Genomic DNA, 17587 nt, shown 5'->3' on the forward strand with positions numbered 1-17587 from the left:
TGGTTCCTAGTCGGATTCGTTAACCACTGCACCACGACGGGAACTCCTCTTTCACTGCATTTAGGGATCATTTCCAACCTCTTAATATGTGGTGCCTGAAGCTACTTGGGAAAGAAGAAAAATTTCTGACTGAAATGAAATAGAACTGAAAATATCTTCTGGGATAAAGGGGCAACAATATTTAGATTTTAAAAATTTTTTTAAATCTCCTTCAGCTTATCTATTCTGAACATGCTGAATTGCAGAGCAGGATTCAAATAATTTTTCTCGCCCTCATTCCAGTCCCTCCTGCAAAGTCTTTCATCACTACATTCTCCTAGATGTACAGAAAAGAGCAGGAAGGCTCTGTATCTTCCCATGTATCCAGGAAGCCATCCCTAGGGCCTCGGAAGACCTCAAAGGCAAGGGGATGCCTTGGAAAGGCAAGGCAAGAACGGCAGAAATGGTCATACAAAGAAGATGGCCAAGGAAATGGCCTTAAATGGCCTTTCAGGACCCTCTTGAAGATATATAGAAATGAATAAAACAAATAATCTAGGGACACCGAGACACGCCCCTTCACAATACCACAATACCTGAAAGAGCACTCAAATATTTACAGAAAATGAGCCTGAGCTTTGGAAGACAGCACAGACCCGTAGTAGTTTGCCACTTGAAATGTGTCAGTCACTTCGCCTCAGATGGAAGGAGCCTGCCTTCTTGATGCCTTGACTCCTCCTGTGAAAAGCAGAAACATGTTTTTCCACCCAGTAAAGCAAAGAAAACCCACAAAGCCCATGCAAACATCATCACTCATTCGGGTGAACCTTCTTAAAGGACCCACACTGACTACAGACAAGTTAAAGGTTTGTGTTCCTTTAGGCTCTTTACGTGGAAGCTGGGGAAGCCTGCAAATACAGTCTAGGATAAAAGTTGTTCAAATCATTGAAGCTTTTGAAGAAAGTTGTGAAAACACATCTTAACCTTCAATGATGCTCAGAACCAGATTTGTGAGAGTATAAACAGGGAGAATAAGTGCCTTCGCTCAGCATTTTCAACCAGGACGGAAGTGGCCATGCCCTTGGGGGACATTCAGCAAGTCTGCACAATGGGTATTAACCAGGGATGCTGCCAGTGCACAGGAAAGCCCTACAGCAAAGAATCATCCAGCCCAAAATGTCAAGAGTGCCAAGGAAAAGCCTTGCCATAGACCATGTACTTTCAGTGTCCTGAAAATCCCTGGCACATTTTTTTTTGGGGGGGGGTAAATACATAGCTGGCCTTACATTGTAAGCTTCAAATCAAAACATTTTAATCATAAGCTCTGACATCTCCGTTTTACCATTAAAATATAAGCCATGAATCTTCTGACCTGCCATTGATACTAAATATGGTAAACTTTGATATTGTCAAGTGATATGGTCTAATATGCATGTGTATCATCAAGTTCTCAAAAATCCATGTCACATTTCATTTTCTGGATAAAGTGCAAATATTAAGATGTGGCAATAGTGATGGTTTATGTCCAGGCATTAGGTAAATAACTCCAAATTTCAAGGTCTATGCATGCACTATTAAGATTCATGTCAAAGAAAATTACAAATTTCTACATGTCCAGGACCATTAGAAGATTTTTTTTCAGTTTAAAAAACCTCCAAAATTTAATTTTCCGAATGCCAATTACCATAGTAATTAACTAGTGAGAATAAATTAAGTCCATTCATAAATTTCGAAGCTAACTTATCTTTGCAAACTTAAAAAAATAGAAACACATTCTTCTGGAGAGAAAGCAAAGTAACAAGTTCTCGGAGACACCGTGACTTTGTGTTTTCCCCTGTGACTTGAAAATCTCCCTATTTCCTCGAACCTCTCCTCTCTGGAGGAGACAACCATTCCTAACGCTTTTCCAGCTGGATCATCGCCCTGTGACAGATGGGGAAGCCAGGCTCAGAGGCACAAGCCCAACATCGGACATGACAAATGAGTGACGTGGTCCTGGTTTAACTTGAGGCTTAATCTGGAGCCCCTTCCTCACCCAGCCAGCTTCGCAGCCCTACTGTGAGGCTCAAACACGCTAGGACAGCTCTTTGGAAAGGGTAAAGTGGGGTGAGTATAAAATTCAGGCGGGAGGTGATAGGACAAGTGATGGAGTTTGTCTTCCTGCCAGGTGTCTCCACGTCCTGTTCCCCACGGCTCCCCGCTCCCCCACCAGAGACCCTCCAGTCCACTCACACGTCTCCCTCTTTCCTTAGGGGTGAAACCAGGGCTGCCGGGCCGTCTCATCACCTGCTCTCAGGTGTACCCTTCATCCACAGAGCAGACGTCCAAAGACAATCAGAGCCTGAGGTGCTGACTGGGGCGAGAACTGAGGTCCCACCAGATGGCGTGGAGGCAGCGTGGTCCCCCGAGGCTTTGGGGGAAGGAGGATTTAAGCCACTTTCGGCAACTGGAGGGAGAGTCACGTTCCTGAGGATGAGATTCCAATCAGGAGCACACACTCACCTCCTAGAACTGTGATCCCCTGAAAAGTGAAACTCAGATGCCAAGTGAACTTTGACTGGGTTTGGTTATGAGTTCTTTGGACCCACGGACAAAAGCAGGGCATTTAACACTCCTCATTCTTCCCCAGGAAACCAGGCCCCATCTGATCCCTGGAGGCCACCTCCCCTGGTCCTCACAGGCTCTGGCTGCCTGCCCTCTGTCTTGACCATTCTTCCCTCTACTCCCTACCTGCCAAGGATCCCCATCAAATGCCAGGTTTCCACCAGAACACAATGCACTGCAGGGTACAGAATTGGAAGCAAGACTAATCATCAAATATATCCCCCGCCCCCGCTTTTTACTCATGTGAAAACAGTGGCCCAGAGGAAGGAATTATCTTCTCCAGCATCAGGACGCCAGGCCAAGGTCCCTTCCGTGCTGGTTTTATTGCTCAACCTTGGTTCTTTATCTTCCTTTACTGGGTAATAAAAAACTTAATTATCCTCAGACATTAAACCAGAAAATTTAATAAGCTTCTCAACAAAATGTTTAGGCACAAAAATTATAATGATGGAGGTTATAGGCATGTTTTGTGTGTGCATTGGTTTAGGTTAGATTTTCTCCTTCAAATTCCCCGTAGGTCAGTTTTTCTTGAATCAGAGTGCAAGTACCCCTGGGGTCTGCCGATTCAGCATAACTTCTTTTAAGATGCCTCCCAGATGCTATGTTGTTTTTTGCTTTTTTGTTTTTTTTTAACTTCAGGGAACCTTAAGTCAAGCAAGTCCATTGGCACTATTTTTTCCAAATGGCATTTGCTCACTTCATGGCTCTATGTCACATTTTGGGGAAAGAAGTTTCTTTACCCTGATTCTCTCTCTGCCCCACTTTACCACTGGTTCCTAGGACAGCAGGGGTGCCACAGACATCCCTCTTCCACAAAAGTGCTAAGGAGCAGTCGCAAAGGGAAAGCTACCCAAGGCAAGTGGCGGGCCCTGGAAGACTCAACTATTGGAATGAAAATTTGCTGCCTAAAATGATTAACCCCTTTTCTGTAAGACATCATAGTGCTTGATGTAAAAATTAGGATCAGTATGGAGTTCCCAATTTGACTCAGCAGAAACGAATCTGATTAGCATCCATGAGGTCACAGGTTCGAACCCTGGCCTCGCTCAGTGGGTTGAGGATCTGGCATTGCTGTGAGCTGTGGTGTAGGTCGAAGATGTGGTTCGGATCCCTCATTGCTGTGGCTGTGGTATAGGCCGGCAGCTGCAGCTCTGATTTGATTCAACCCCTAGCCTGGGAACCTCCATATGCCTTGCGTGCAGCCCTAAAAAAAATAAAATAAAATAAAATAAAATAAAATAAAATAAAATAAAATAAAATAAAATAAAATAAAATAAAATAAAATAATTAAAAATAAAAAAAGACCAAAAACATAGAATCAGCAATAGAAAAATATAGAAATTTTTCACACTCAAATTTGTGGTATGAAAATATTCTACCCATTACACATATTCTGTATCGTCTTGATGTTTCAATTTCCCAGGACCTTAGGACTTGTCTTTGCATTTTGTTTACGGTCAGTCACATTATCACCAACTGACCCTGTAAGAAGCTCTGTTTAAATGTATATGCCATATGATATCACTTATATCTGGAGTCTAATATATGGCACAAATGAACTTTTCCACAGAAGAGAAACTCATGGATGCGGAGAACAGACTTGTGGTTACCAAGAGGGAGGGGGAGTGGGATGGTCTGGAAATTTGGGGTTAATAGATGCAAATGATTGCCTTTGGAATGGATAAGCAATGAGATCCTGCTGTATAGCACTGGGAACTAGGTCTAGTCACTTATGATGGAGCATGATGGAGGATAATGTGAGAAAAAGAATGCATAGGTGTGTGTGTGACTGGGTCACCTTGCTGTACAGTAGGAAACTGACAGAACACTGTCAACTAACTGTCATAGAAAAAATAAAAATCATTTAAAACTAAAATAAATGTGTAGGCATGCAAGCTCTTAAGTACATTTTTTCCAAGGGCACACCAGTGTTGAAATAAGAACAGTGTCCTGATTGATGCTGTGGATTACGGATGTTCATTTTGTGGGGGGCGTGTAGATATGTGGGAGAAAGGGGCAGGAAAACAAGGTAAATGTTCGAAGCACTGAGGAAACCACGGAGGAGAGTCATGCATCGCCACGGCCACCAGAGGGCAGCAGAGACATGCTCAGGGTCTGCCCCTCGAGGGCTTTTGTTGAAGACCTGATTCACGTACAGACATTTCCTCCTCCAAACGCTGCAGTCTTGAACCACACATTCATGGTTCTCTCAGCTAGTAGCTGACAAAGGAGTCCTAGGCTTAGGGTATCTGAGACTATAGTTGTAGTTTTGCTATAAATTTGGGCAAGCTTCTTCTTTGGATAAGTCTGTTCGTTTCTGAGGTTTCCATTTCCTTAGTTTTAAAATAGGGAGAAATCGTGCACCACTCACGTTAAAATAGTCCTAAAAGGAGTTCCTGCTGTGGCTTGGTGGGTTAAGGACTGAACGTCTCCGTGAGGGTGCCTGGCCTCGCTCAATGGGTTAAGGATCAGGCCTTGCGGCAATCTCCAGTGAAAGTCACAGATGCGCCCTGGATTTGGCGTTGTGCTGGCTGTGGCGTGGGCCGGCAGCTACAGCGCCAATTCAGCCCTTAGCCTGGGAACTCCCATGTGCCACAGGGGCGGCCATAAAAGATATATATATATTCCTAAATATATATTGTGATAATATAATCATGACATAAAAACCCTCTTTAGGTATGAGGTTTCGTTAGGGGGAGTAGAGAGTCTTGGAAAGAAGGGAGACAAAAACAATAAAGAAGATACATGGAAATAAAAATATACATTATTGCCAGAGGACATCAAGAGTCGAGCTATGAATTCAGGGAAATTCTGGTGATAGCTATCAGCTTCTATTTTGGGGTCTGGTGGAAATCTGAGAGTTAGGTGGTCTCATCAGAAAGGTAATAATTATTTATTTCATGGAGCATAGGCACCATTCCTCTAGCAGTGATGCTCAGAGTTGGATGGTGGCCTCTCTTCAAAAGTATGACCCCAGTGCTGCTGGCCTCTCAGGAAGGGTAAGCTGGTCCTTGTCTTCCACCCTCCTCCTTCACCCTGGATGCTCTGGAACTACAGGCAAGAAAAGCCTGGCTCTCACTGTTGTTTGGAAGATGCCTACGGCTCTGAAATATTGTTTAAAATAATAATTTTTTGATTGTTCCTTTTGCAAATGTGTTTTTCTGACATGGGATAACAGATAACCGGCTTTGAGAGAGGAAGATGAGTCCCTCACTTTAAGGTAATAGTGGAGCTGGAAATGAGGAGTTCGGTTTGCCCACTACAGGGTCAGTAGGGGGCTTTGTGTGCAAGAGGAAGCTGACCAATCAGGAGGAAGTCAGCAACCACACCTCTGCGAAGGTTGCACCCCACAGGGGGGTATGTTCCCCGGTATAAACAACCTGAAGATGAACTCGAGTTCTGAAGGGATAGAAGCAAGTTATCCAGTGTCTGTGGTTATATCAGAGGCCCCTCCGTGACATCTCAGGTCCATAGACATGGAGCTGATGTGATAATAAACACTCAGGAAATAGCTCTGAGGGCTCCTTGGCGTGTCTGCCTCCTCATTCCACCACAGCCTGTCCCATGTCACATGGGCCTCAGCAGACTGTGACACAATGGGCGTGGAATTGGGCTTCCCCTCCCGAGACTTCTGGGGCTTAGAGCCATGAGAGTGTTTCTACAAATTGAAGAGAAGCACAGCGTTGCCATCTGGCCAAAACCCAAGGAAGGCAAAGAATCGGTGACAAAGGGAGACCCTGCAGACTGAGGATGACATGAAGAGTATGGTTATTTCTAAAGTTCATGCCACAAAAATAGGGTCACTGTGATAATGTGATTGGCCCCAGGGACTCTCATTCAGATCCAGCTTTCTGAACAAAAACTCCGAATCTTATAGATTGTCTACCAGCAATCAGTCAAAAAAAATAAAAAATAAAAAAAAAATTTAAAAAAAAGGAACTTCTGTATAGTGGTCCTTGAAATACCCAAACATTTAGTGCTGGGGGCTGAGGTACTTTCTAGTTGTGATGGTCCTACAGTCTGAGCTGGACTGTTAGCTCCAGTGCTATCTTAGAATCCAAAACAATATCTGACAAACCAATTCCTCTGAAGTGCTTAAATTTTAAAAAATTTAAATTAAAATTCTTGAAGTGTTTAAATTTAAATTTGAAATTTACTTTGTGAAAAAGTTAAGCTGTAAAAGCAGTCACTAATTGGAGGTCCCCAGTGGCTCACTGGGTTAAAGATCCAGTGTGGTCACTGCTGTGGCTGGAGCTCCAGCCCTGGTCCTGGAACTTTCACGTGCTGTGGGCGTGGCCAAAAAAACTCAGAAAAATCACTAATTACCCATGATTTTCAAAACCGATATAATTATATAAAGTTGATTCCACTGTTGGGTTTTAGCCTGAAGGAGTGAAGTTCATGGGAAGAATTGGTGAACCACGTATTAACTGACTAGCAAACCAGGGCGGATGCCTCACTCGAGGAATTAGGAGGACGGCCGAATGGCATTAATTCCTGTATGCTTCTCCAGGACCCCAGGGGGTGCACTCAAAGATAGTCAAGCATGCGTCACACTGGAAACAGGAGGTCCTTCAGAATTTGGGGGAAAACAGTTAAAGAAAAGCACACCAATCTAGCAAGACTTTTTCACCCTTACACCCTGCCATCCTTGGTTTCCCAAGCAGGCTATTGCAGTTCCACATGTGACCTGTAGGCGGCAGGTTTGTCCAAGAATTTGCACTTGGTTTCAGGGAGGCCTAGGGACTTCTGAACGAGGTGGGGAGGGCTAAGAGCTGGATCCTAAGAGGTCCCAGATCCTAACTCCCAATCTCTTCCTTTCATCATCTGTGCGAAATGGGAGGAGGAATAGGAAAATTGCTGCAGCTGGATCTACTCCGATCTCCTGGGGCCCCAGGAGAATCTGGTGACTGAACAATCCTGGAGATGCAGGTGGCGATGGGAACAGAAGAAAGACAGGGAAAGCAAGAGAGATTGAAGGGGTATGCGACAGGAAAAAGGAAAGATTTTGGAAAGAGGGGAAGCTTTCTTATCTTTAATTCATTGCTACCGAGCTTTATTTTATTACCAGGCATTCTTGAAGAAGCAAGGCTGAAAAAAATTATAAGTCCAGTTCTCAGGGGCATTTATAGTTTTCAGAGGAAAGACCATAGGCACTGGATTAGAATTGTTCAGGGATTCATGAGGGAGTCAAAAAAATCTTTGCGGAGGCGATGGTTCGCGGGATGGAACACAGGGCACAGCTGATACCTCACTGAGCGCCGGAAGGCAAGGGTGCCGAGGCTGGCCGAGGTGGAGCATCTTCTGTTAGGTACACGGAGCTTTCAATATCAGAGAAATAAGTACTTGTGGGCATGTGAGAATAACAAGTAGTCCCGATACTGGCAGAGAGAGAGGAAATCCAGGAATGGTTGGTGAAACCGGGCAGATCACCTTGTCGCTGGGGTCCAGTGACATTCTTTCTTTCTGTAACCAGTTCCAGCTTCTGTCTTCAGGTGTGGCTTCTGCTGCTTCCACCACCAGTAGCTGCAAAGCCCAGGGCAAAAGTCCTTTTTGCTGGGGCCTCCCCGCTTCTCCTCCCTGCTTCTCCTCCCGGCCTCCGCGATTGCTTTTAACAGCTTCATTGTACTACATTGTGCAGTTGTACTTTATGTGTTGGAACTGTGACTTGTAATGGACAGCAGGACAGTTTCCAGTCTTTTCCCATTGCACATAATTTTGCAATAGGTAGACTCACATGCCCCATGGACAACTCTCACTGGGGAGCTAAGACTGGTAGGACTAGGGAGCAATACATCTAAGTAGAGACGAGGAATGGCAAAGATTTTGTCAGGAAAGTGCCAGCACCCTCTCTGACCTGGCATGCACCCTAGCACATCAGAGCAAATCCGAGAGACAAATTGGATAGGCTCATGGGCCCTGACCTTTTGCACCACCATGCTCCAGCTAGCCAGAACCAGCACCGTAAGGCCTGGTTCTGGCTAGCTGGAGCATGGTGTAAGAGCCGTAAGAGCACGTGGGCAGTGCCCTCTTCCTTCTCAAGTTGTCGGGGGCAAAAGATGCCTCCAGAACTTGAATATGATCCAAAGAACTGGCCTCTCTCTCAAGGAAACTCACAGCAAAGTATTAGAGGGTTCACGAAAGAAAGAAAAACACATTCCCAGGGCGCCTACCTTTTTCCCAGTGTCATCTGTGCTGTGTCCGGGACCTCTGGGGAGACCCATCCTAGTGATTTTGGATTTGGAGTCTGAACAGGCTGAGTGGGTACGAGGGTCACTGGCAGCCCTGTCACTTTCCCTCCGCCCTTATCGCTCTGTCCAGCACCCCTTGCAACTGCCATCCTCGCTTGGAACTTTATCCTTAGCTTTCTCTGGGTGGGAGCCAGCGTGAAGCAGAAGCTCTGATTCTTTGTGCAGTTCAAGTTCCTGATTTTCGCTGTTGCCTCTCTCTCCTGGTCTCCAGACATATCTGCCAGGCTGTGCATAAGCAGGTATGGGTCTCTAGCTGCTGACTGTTATCATCAGTTACTTTGCTCTCTAGTCCCACTACAGCTGGATACCTTACTTTCCCATACGTGACATCACCTTCACAGGAGCCTGACAGAAGATCTACCCAACTGCAACAGGAGTGCCACTGAAACCAGCCTGATAAGGGGACACATGGGAACAGTGTCTTCCAGGGCCCGGCTGTTTAATTTTGCACAAGTACACTGGTGCATGACCCACGTGTGGCAAGGTGCAAGCAGGTATGGATGGAACATACCTCCACCGTCCATGTGTGGTCACCATCGGGGACCTACACCGAGGGTTATAAAAGCATCTGCCCAAGGCTAGGTTTTCCAGATCATGGACATTGCACGCCGAAAGGTCTCACGATGGTAACTCTTCTCTCACTTTTTCATAGACTTCCTGCTCACTCTATTCCCCACCCCTTTCCCCAGAACCCCAGGGACGTCTGCAGAGTCCAGGTGAACATCAATCCACGTGCGGAATGGCGGGTCATCTGCCCCCTGCCTTCTGACATGGGCTCGAGAGAGCCTTTTAAGGAAAGTCTCAGTTTTGCACTTGGGGAAGAGGCCGCAGTGGTGGCCTCTGTCCTTGGCATTGAGCATCAAGACAATCCCAGACAGGGCAGCCCCAGAGAAAGAGGTGCTCTCCTGTGCAGTGTGTGCTTTCAGAGTACAGAGAAGCATGTTTCCCGCAAACCACATTTACTGAAAACCTAAATTTTCCACCTTGGTAGGAGCAAAGCAGTTCACAAAGGGAAGTGGTAGAATTTCTTGATTCCAAAAGCAGCACTGATAGCCAGCAAGAGTGACGTTATGCAAATATATATACATATATATACACACACACATATATATATGTCTAAAGAATAGAAATAGTATCTTGGAGTTCCCACTGTGGCACAGTGGGTTTGAGCTTGGCTCTGGGGAGTTGCTGGTTCAATCCCCAGCAGTGGGTTAAGTATTTGGTATCGCTGCACCTCTGGCTCAGATTTGATCCCTGGCCCAGAAACGTCCATATGCCATGAGTGTGGCCAAAAAAGAAAAAGAAAAAAATTGCAAATGCTGATTGCAAAAGCATTGTTTTGTTTTGTTTTTTATTTTTTTGTGTGTGTTTTCCTATGATGTAGCTTGGGACAAATCAAAAGAAATACAAATATCAAATGTCATATGGAAACTAAAACCACTGGTTATTAGACGTAATCATGACGTAGAGGGGAACTGCGTGCTCCTGACTCTCCGCCATTCTTTCTTTTTTTTTTTTTTTTTTTTTGTCTTTTTGCTATTTCTTGGGCCGCTCCCTCGGCATATGGAGGTTCCCAGGCTAGGGGTCCAATCGGAGCTATAGCCACCAGCCTACGCCAGAGCCACAGCAACGCAGGATCCGAGACAAATCTGCAACTTACACCACAGCTCACGGCAACGCCGGATCGTTAACCCACTGAGCAAGCGCAGGGACCGAACCCGCAACCTCATGGTTCCTAGTCGGATTCGTTAACCACTGTGCCACGACGGGAACTCCCCGCCATTCTTTCTGATGGATCACAGACGGTGGTGATGCGAGGACGCGTTCAGGCTACGGTTTTACGGAGGAAAGTCGGGGAGGAGCAAGATGAGACACTGGCAACCCCTTTATCTGTGTCTGTAGAAGCAGACCCTTCCTAGAGGGGGTCTCTAACAACGCTGACAATGTCTCATACACACACATATGTGCGAGAAATAAAATAAAAACTGCCCGTGTCCACATATGAAGGCCTGGGGATCTTCTTAGGTTTAACTGAATGTTCAGATCGACTTGGCTCTCAGATTCACTCAGAAGAATAACAGACAGAATGGAAGCATTTCAAGGGGGCAGCAGGAGATAATTCTCTGCAGGCGAGTAGTTCTTGAACTGGTCCATAATGCAGAGCAGCTGTTTGTCTCTGCCACCCCACACGCCGGGGGACCACTTAGGTGCAAGAGGACTCCACACCTGTGGAAGTGACATCCCCCTGGGCTAGAATCCGCACCCACTTGGAGTCGGTGCCTCTTGTAGCAAGTCCGGGAGCACAGCTTCCAGACCCCTGGTAAGTGCAAGCCCAGTTACAAGGGTCATTGCATTCAGGGGTGCCCAAAATGTGGGTTCCCACACTTGTATACTTCATCAAATGTTCCTCCTAGCCAAGATTCAGTTTACCAGGCAAAGGTCATTTTCACCAGAAGCAATCTTGCCTAGAAATTAAGCTGATGTCCTTCCCTTCTCAAGTTTCCTGAAAAACAGCTAGAACATTTGCCTAAGATTAAATTTCCCCTGGAGAAGCAAAAAAGGTACTAAATATTTACCCAGAAGAATGAAAGTGATTGCAGCTACTTTTTCCTTTATCAAACCTTCCTTTAGTTTTCAAATTATTAATTTATTTTTATGGCTGTGCCCATAGCATGCCTGGGCTAGGGATTCAATCCAAGCCACAGCAGTGACCCCAGCCACAGCAGTGACAACACCAGATCCTTAACCACTAGCTACCAAGGAACTCCTTTTTTCAAATTATTTAAAAGAAACACATTTCATATTTTGTTTGTGTGCTTCAAAAAGGCTTTATGATAGTCATTATAGAATACTTTAAAGTTTTTTATTTTATTTTTATTTTATTTATTTTGTCTTTTTTTAGGTCTGCGCCTGAGGCATATGGAAGTTCCCAGGCTAGGGGGCGAATGGGAGCTGTAGCTGCTGGCCTATACCACAGCCACAGCAATGCCAGATCCGAGCTGTGTCTGCAACCTATACCACAGCTCACAGTAACACCAGGCCCTTAACCCACTGAGCGATGCCAGGGATCAAACCTATGTCCTCATGGATGCTGGTCAGGTTCATTTCCGCTGAACCATGACAGAAACTATTAAAGGGTTTTAAATTGCAAATGTGTTTAGATCAAACGCGCCTGGGAATTTTTGAGTATGCACATAAGGAAAAAGATTAATTAAAGCATCCTGGAGTTCCTGTTGTGACTCAGTGGTTAACGAATCCAACTAGGAACCATGAGGTTGTGGGTTCGCTCCCTGGCCTTGCTCACTGGGTTAAGGATCCGGCATTGCCATGAGCTGTGGTGTAGGTCACAGATGTGGCTCGGATCCCTTGTTGCTGTGACTCTGGCATAGGCTGGCAGCTGCAGCTCCGATTAGACCCTTAGCCTGGGAACCTCCATATGCCAAGGGAGTGGCCCTAGAAAATGCAAAAAGACAAAAAAACAAACAAACACATCCTGATTTTTAAAATCTTGGATTGGAGTTTCCTTGTAGTACAGCAGGTTAAGGACCTGGCGTTGTCACTGCAGTGGCTTGGTTCAAGGCTGTGGCATGGGTTCGATCCCTGGCCTGGGAACTTCCACAGGCCATGGGCGAGGCCAAAAAATTAAAAAATAAAATAAAAATCTTGGCTCTTTCACAAGCCACCTGAATGCTCAATGTCAAAAAAGTTATATTACTATTGACCACAAGAGGGAAGCCTAGTCTCGCTTTTACCATGCTTTGGGGGGGCGGAAGCGCTATTTCCTGAGAACCTTTAAAATATTCCCCGATAAATACAGCGTATAGGACAAAATACCTATCATCCCCAAATGAGGCTGCATTTGTGGTTGGAGTGGTTTTAGTGTTTTGAATAGACTCATTCTTAGACTCCATATACTGCTGGCTACAGAACTAGAGACGTGATTTAGAAAACCACCTTCCCACTTTCTAAGGGAGACTTTGACTGAAAGAATAGATTTCTTTAGATCCCAGTTTCCTTAGAATAAATTGGAAAGATAATTAGGATCTGGAGAATATAATGATAAACATTTAATATGATTTTTATTATTAGTAATATTTTAATTGGTAAGGTAGAAAGAATGCACCAAAAAAAAAAAAGAGAGAGAGAGAGAGAGCCTTTCAACAAAACCACGGCAATCCTCTGGCTAATTTCTCACCTTTCTACCATAAAATTTCAAAGCTCAAAAGTAACCTTAGATCCAAAATAGGTTATTCTTGGAGTTCCCGCTGTGGTGCAAGGGCATGAGACACAGGTGGCAGGTTCAATCCCTGGCCTGGCACAGCAGGTTAAGGATCCAGTGTTGCTGCAGCTGCAATGTAAGTTGGTCCCGAAAGAGGCTGGGATCTGACCCCTGGCCCGCAGTGGGGTGGCCAAAAAAAGAAAGAAAAAAAGTTATTCTCTATCATCATGGATAGATAAAAACATGGGCTTTGCTAAAATGGTTTACAGCCTTGGCCACTTCTCATGTATTATCCCATCTAAGTCCCAAAACGATGTTCTTCAGATGCCATTTATCCACTGGTGTTCTCTGTTCTATTGCGGTCACCTAACAAACCTCCCTCTCACACAAACCTCCCTCTCACACACTGGTCTGTGTTATATCAACTGGAGCAAGATCCACCTTCTCATCCTGACCTCTATTTTTTTTTTTAATTTCTTTCATCCATCATGACATTCAGACTTGAAACTAAGTAGGTAAGTACATTCTGATCATTTCCTACCACCTTCCTCACCCTAATCCAGCCTAGGGATTCATTGCTCACTTTTAACTCCTCATCTTCACACTTTCATCTTTTTTGTTTGTTTTTTGTCTTTTTTAGGGACGCACTCGTGACATATGGAGATTCCCAGGCTAGGGGTCTAATTGGAGCTACAGCTGCCAGCCTACACCACAGTCACAGCAACGCCAGATCCTTAACCCACAGAGCAAGGCCAGGGATCGAACCTGCAAGCTCGTGGTTCCTATCCGGACTCGTTTCCGCTGCGCCACGACGGGAACTCCCACACTTCCGTCTTGTCTTCTTCACTTGTCCACAACCAGCGTTTGGCACGTTTAGAACCCAGGGTATTTGGTGATTGCTGACCAAATACATTCAATAAACCTTCAAATGTTCGTTTCTCATCCTCAATTAGACCCTTGAGAAGACAGAGAAGAGGAGGAGAGGATTACTAGACAGATGTTCTTAACAATATGCAGAAAAGAGCACCTGTCGTGCTTAATGGATAAACACTTTTGAATAAGGCCACACATGCCCAGGGGAATGGAGCAGGAACAGCAGCACTCTTGTCTGAGTGTGGTCAGTTCTTAAATCTCCAGCCCCTATATTCTGTTCTGACTAAAGACAGGGCCCTCACAGAAGGCCTGCGACCTCCCTCTGAAATAATAATCTTCCACGCTAAGCAGGTTTATGTACCACATTCCCCAAGACCAGATGTTTGTTAGTGACTTGGAGGTGTGCTGACCCTGTAATGCCTAATAACTTGATAGAATGCAGAACAGATGGATGGCTTCAGCATTGATTTTACTCTTCGAACAAAGAGCAGGTGACTTAAAAGAGATTGAAAAGGGAGTTCCCACTTGTATCCATGAGGATGTGGGTTCCATCCCTGGCCTCGATCTGTGGGTCAGGAATCCAGGGTTGCCCTGAGCTGTGGTGTAGGTGACAGCCATAGCTCAGATCTGCATTGCTGTGGCTATGGCCTAGGCCGGCCAGCAGCTGCAACTCCCATTCGACCACCAGCCCGGGAACGTTCACATGCCGAAGGAAAAAATAAAAGAGAGAGAGAGAGATTTAAAAAATATGCAGACTTATTCCTTCTGGTCTACCTTCTGCTGGTGGAATTTATTGTTGTGAGATTCAGGAAGCACAGACAGGCTGAGGTGTCCCAGGCAGTGGACACAAGGGTTTCTAGACTGCAATCTTGGAAGCATCCTTGTGTTCCCAAGACTTTCCTTCTCTTGGAGCTCTAGAGGAGCCATGGTGATGTCAGCAGTGGCTCCAACATGTCTGGACTCTTTGCGGTTTTTTTTGTTTGTTTGCTTGCTTGCTTTTTAGGGTCACATCTATGGCACATGGAAGTTCCCAGCCACAGCAACAAGGAATCAAGCCGCATCTGCAACCTACACCACAGCTCACAGCAATGCCGGATCCTTAATCCACTGAGCGAGGCCAGGGATCGAACCCACATCCTCATGGATACTACCCAGGTTCATAACCCACTGAGCAACAACAGGAATTCCCAGGTCCCAACATCTTAAGGTCTGCACTGACTTGTGCTCCTCCAGACCTCCTAACAGTTTTAAGGTAATAAATAATTGTAATAAAGAATTCCGTTTAGAGCATCCTCAGGGATTTCTATTTCTGGAACGAATTCTGACTAGTACAGAGGTTCCTCACCTTTTAACGTCACGGAGACAAACTCATTCAAGTACCCTCAGAAATTCCCTCAAACACACAGGAAGTTAGAGGTCAGGAGAAACAAGGAACCATGATGAGTTTCCAAATTGAAACTCCTTTCCCACCCAAGAGAAACGGAATTGAAAGTCTAAAGAACTCCCCAGTTGAGTCATCTCCTGAGGAGAACCAATCAGTGTCTTAGGACTAAATGACATCATGAGTTGCTGACCAACACCTTGGGCTGAAGGTTCTATTTCCAACATGTAAGATGCAGAGATAGGCACAGTCTCTGGGTTTGCTATACATTTGCTGAGCATCTTCAGAGAAGAAGGATGATGGCAGCCAGCAAAGGGCAGGCATGGAAAAATCATACTTGGTTTTTCCTCTGAAAGAGGAGATGACAAGTCTAAATTATGGGATCAGAGTCTCAGCAGAGATGGATATTGTAGAACTCATCTGGCCCGTTCCCCTGCCTCCAAGAAACAGAGTCCTCAACAATTTTAGGGCGGAACTGTGCGTGCATCTTCCCTGTGATGGTGAAGTCAGTATCAGAGGATGCAAAACCCTTAGAAACAATCAGAAAATCAGCAGCGTAGAGAGTGTTTGTTCTTATGATTTATGAGGGGAGTGGTAGGCCAGGATGAGACCTCAGCGGGGTAGAAAGCAGTGTGGAAAACCCACCCTAAGTGTGTATATATCATGCCCCGTCGTAAAAAGTGAACTCACCACCTCGTGAGCTGCCTCACGGCCAGGTCTCTCCTCCCAGGAGGTATTTGGATTCCAGCCCTGTCTATGGGTGGTTTAACATTTTACTTTCCATCTTGCTGTATTTCCAAAAATGTGAGGCTCCGCATGTCCTAACTTTGAATAAACAACAAAATGAATTATTTGGATCAGAATTTTCATCATGAGGAAGGAATGGTACAGCAGATTATTATCTCTAGTCTTCCAGGTAAAAAAAAAGCTCTGGAGTTCCTGCCGTGGCTCAGTGGAAACGAATCTGATTAGCATCCATGAGGATGCAGGTTCAATCCCTGGCCTTGCTCAGTGGGTTGAGGATCCTGCATTGCTGTGGTGTAGGCCAGCAGCTACAGCTCTAGTTCGACCCCTAGCCTGGGAACCTCCATATGCCACTGGTGTGGTCCTAAAAAAAAAAAAAAAAAAAAAAAAGCTCTGACTAATTTACTCCATATCTTCATCTAGCTGAGCCCTCAAATAAGGTGTGTCCCCAACAGGCTTCATGGGCCTTGAGTCATAGGTCTCCGATCCAGGCAATAGGAGTTAGGAACGGATCCCCCTTTACTGTCTGCTGTTTCCAGTAACCACTACTATGCTCCAAGTCGTAGTTTTCCAGCCCTCTCCAGCCTCGGGAGTGTTGGGGGCTCACTTTCCCCCCGACATGTTCTGTGCAGTACCACGCCAGGGGTCCCCAACTCTGGGGCAGCACTGGCCACTTTGGATCGAGGACACTGGAGGAGAAGCCTGAAGCTATAAGAGGTTTTTGTTGTTGTTGTTTTCTTTTTACAGGCTGCACCCGTGACATATGGAGGTTCCCAGGCTAGGGGTTGAATCTGAGCTGCCACCAGCGGCCAATGCCACAGCCACAGCAACACTGGATCCAAGCCACATCTGTGACCTATAGTGTAGCTTACAGTGACTGCGGATCCTTAACCCTCTGAGCAAGACCAGGGATTGAACCCGCATCCTCACGGAGACTATGTCTTAACCTGCTGAGGTACAACAAGAACTCCAATAGGAGGTGTGTTCAGAGAAGCTCTCTCGCTCAGTGCTGCCAAGATTCAGACCTTCCTCGGCCTGATAGTGTACCTTCCCTTTAGGTGACATTATCCCTTAAATAAATTCCCCAATTGTCACAGCACAGAGGAATAATCTGCCATTAACTCTCATTATAGGGTATTTCCATTGATTTTTTTTTAAGATTTTTATTTTTTCTATTATAGTTGATGTACTCCATTGAGTTAACATGCTTCGGGTAGCTCCTCTTCTAGAAATTGGATTGGGATGGAAGAGCCTATAAGTCATTTCCCTTTATGCTCAAAAATTTGACTTTTTTGGTCTTTTTTGTTTGGTTGTGAGTTTGATGAAGTTCCTTTTCACAGTGAGGTCCTATTGCATAGCAAAGGGAAATATATCCAGGCTCTTAGGATAAGACCATGATGGAAGATAATATAAGAAAAAGAAAAAAAAGTATATATATATATCTGGGTCACTTTGCTGTACAGTAGAATTAAAGCCAACATTGTAAATCAACTACACTTTAATAGAAAATTATAAAAAAGAAGTTCCTTTTCTTCT

This window comes from Sus scrofa, chromosome 7, assembly GCF_054392235.1.
Source record: "Sus scrofa isolate SSC_HxYL_T2T_F1_AM1 chromosome 7, Sscrofa_HxYL_maternal_Yorkshire_Landrace_v2.0, whole genome shotgun sequence".
Lineage (NCBI taxonomy): Eukaryota > Metazoa > Chordata > Mammalia > Artiodactyla > Suidae > Sus > Sus scrofa.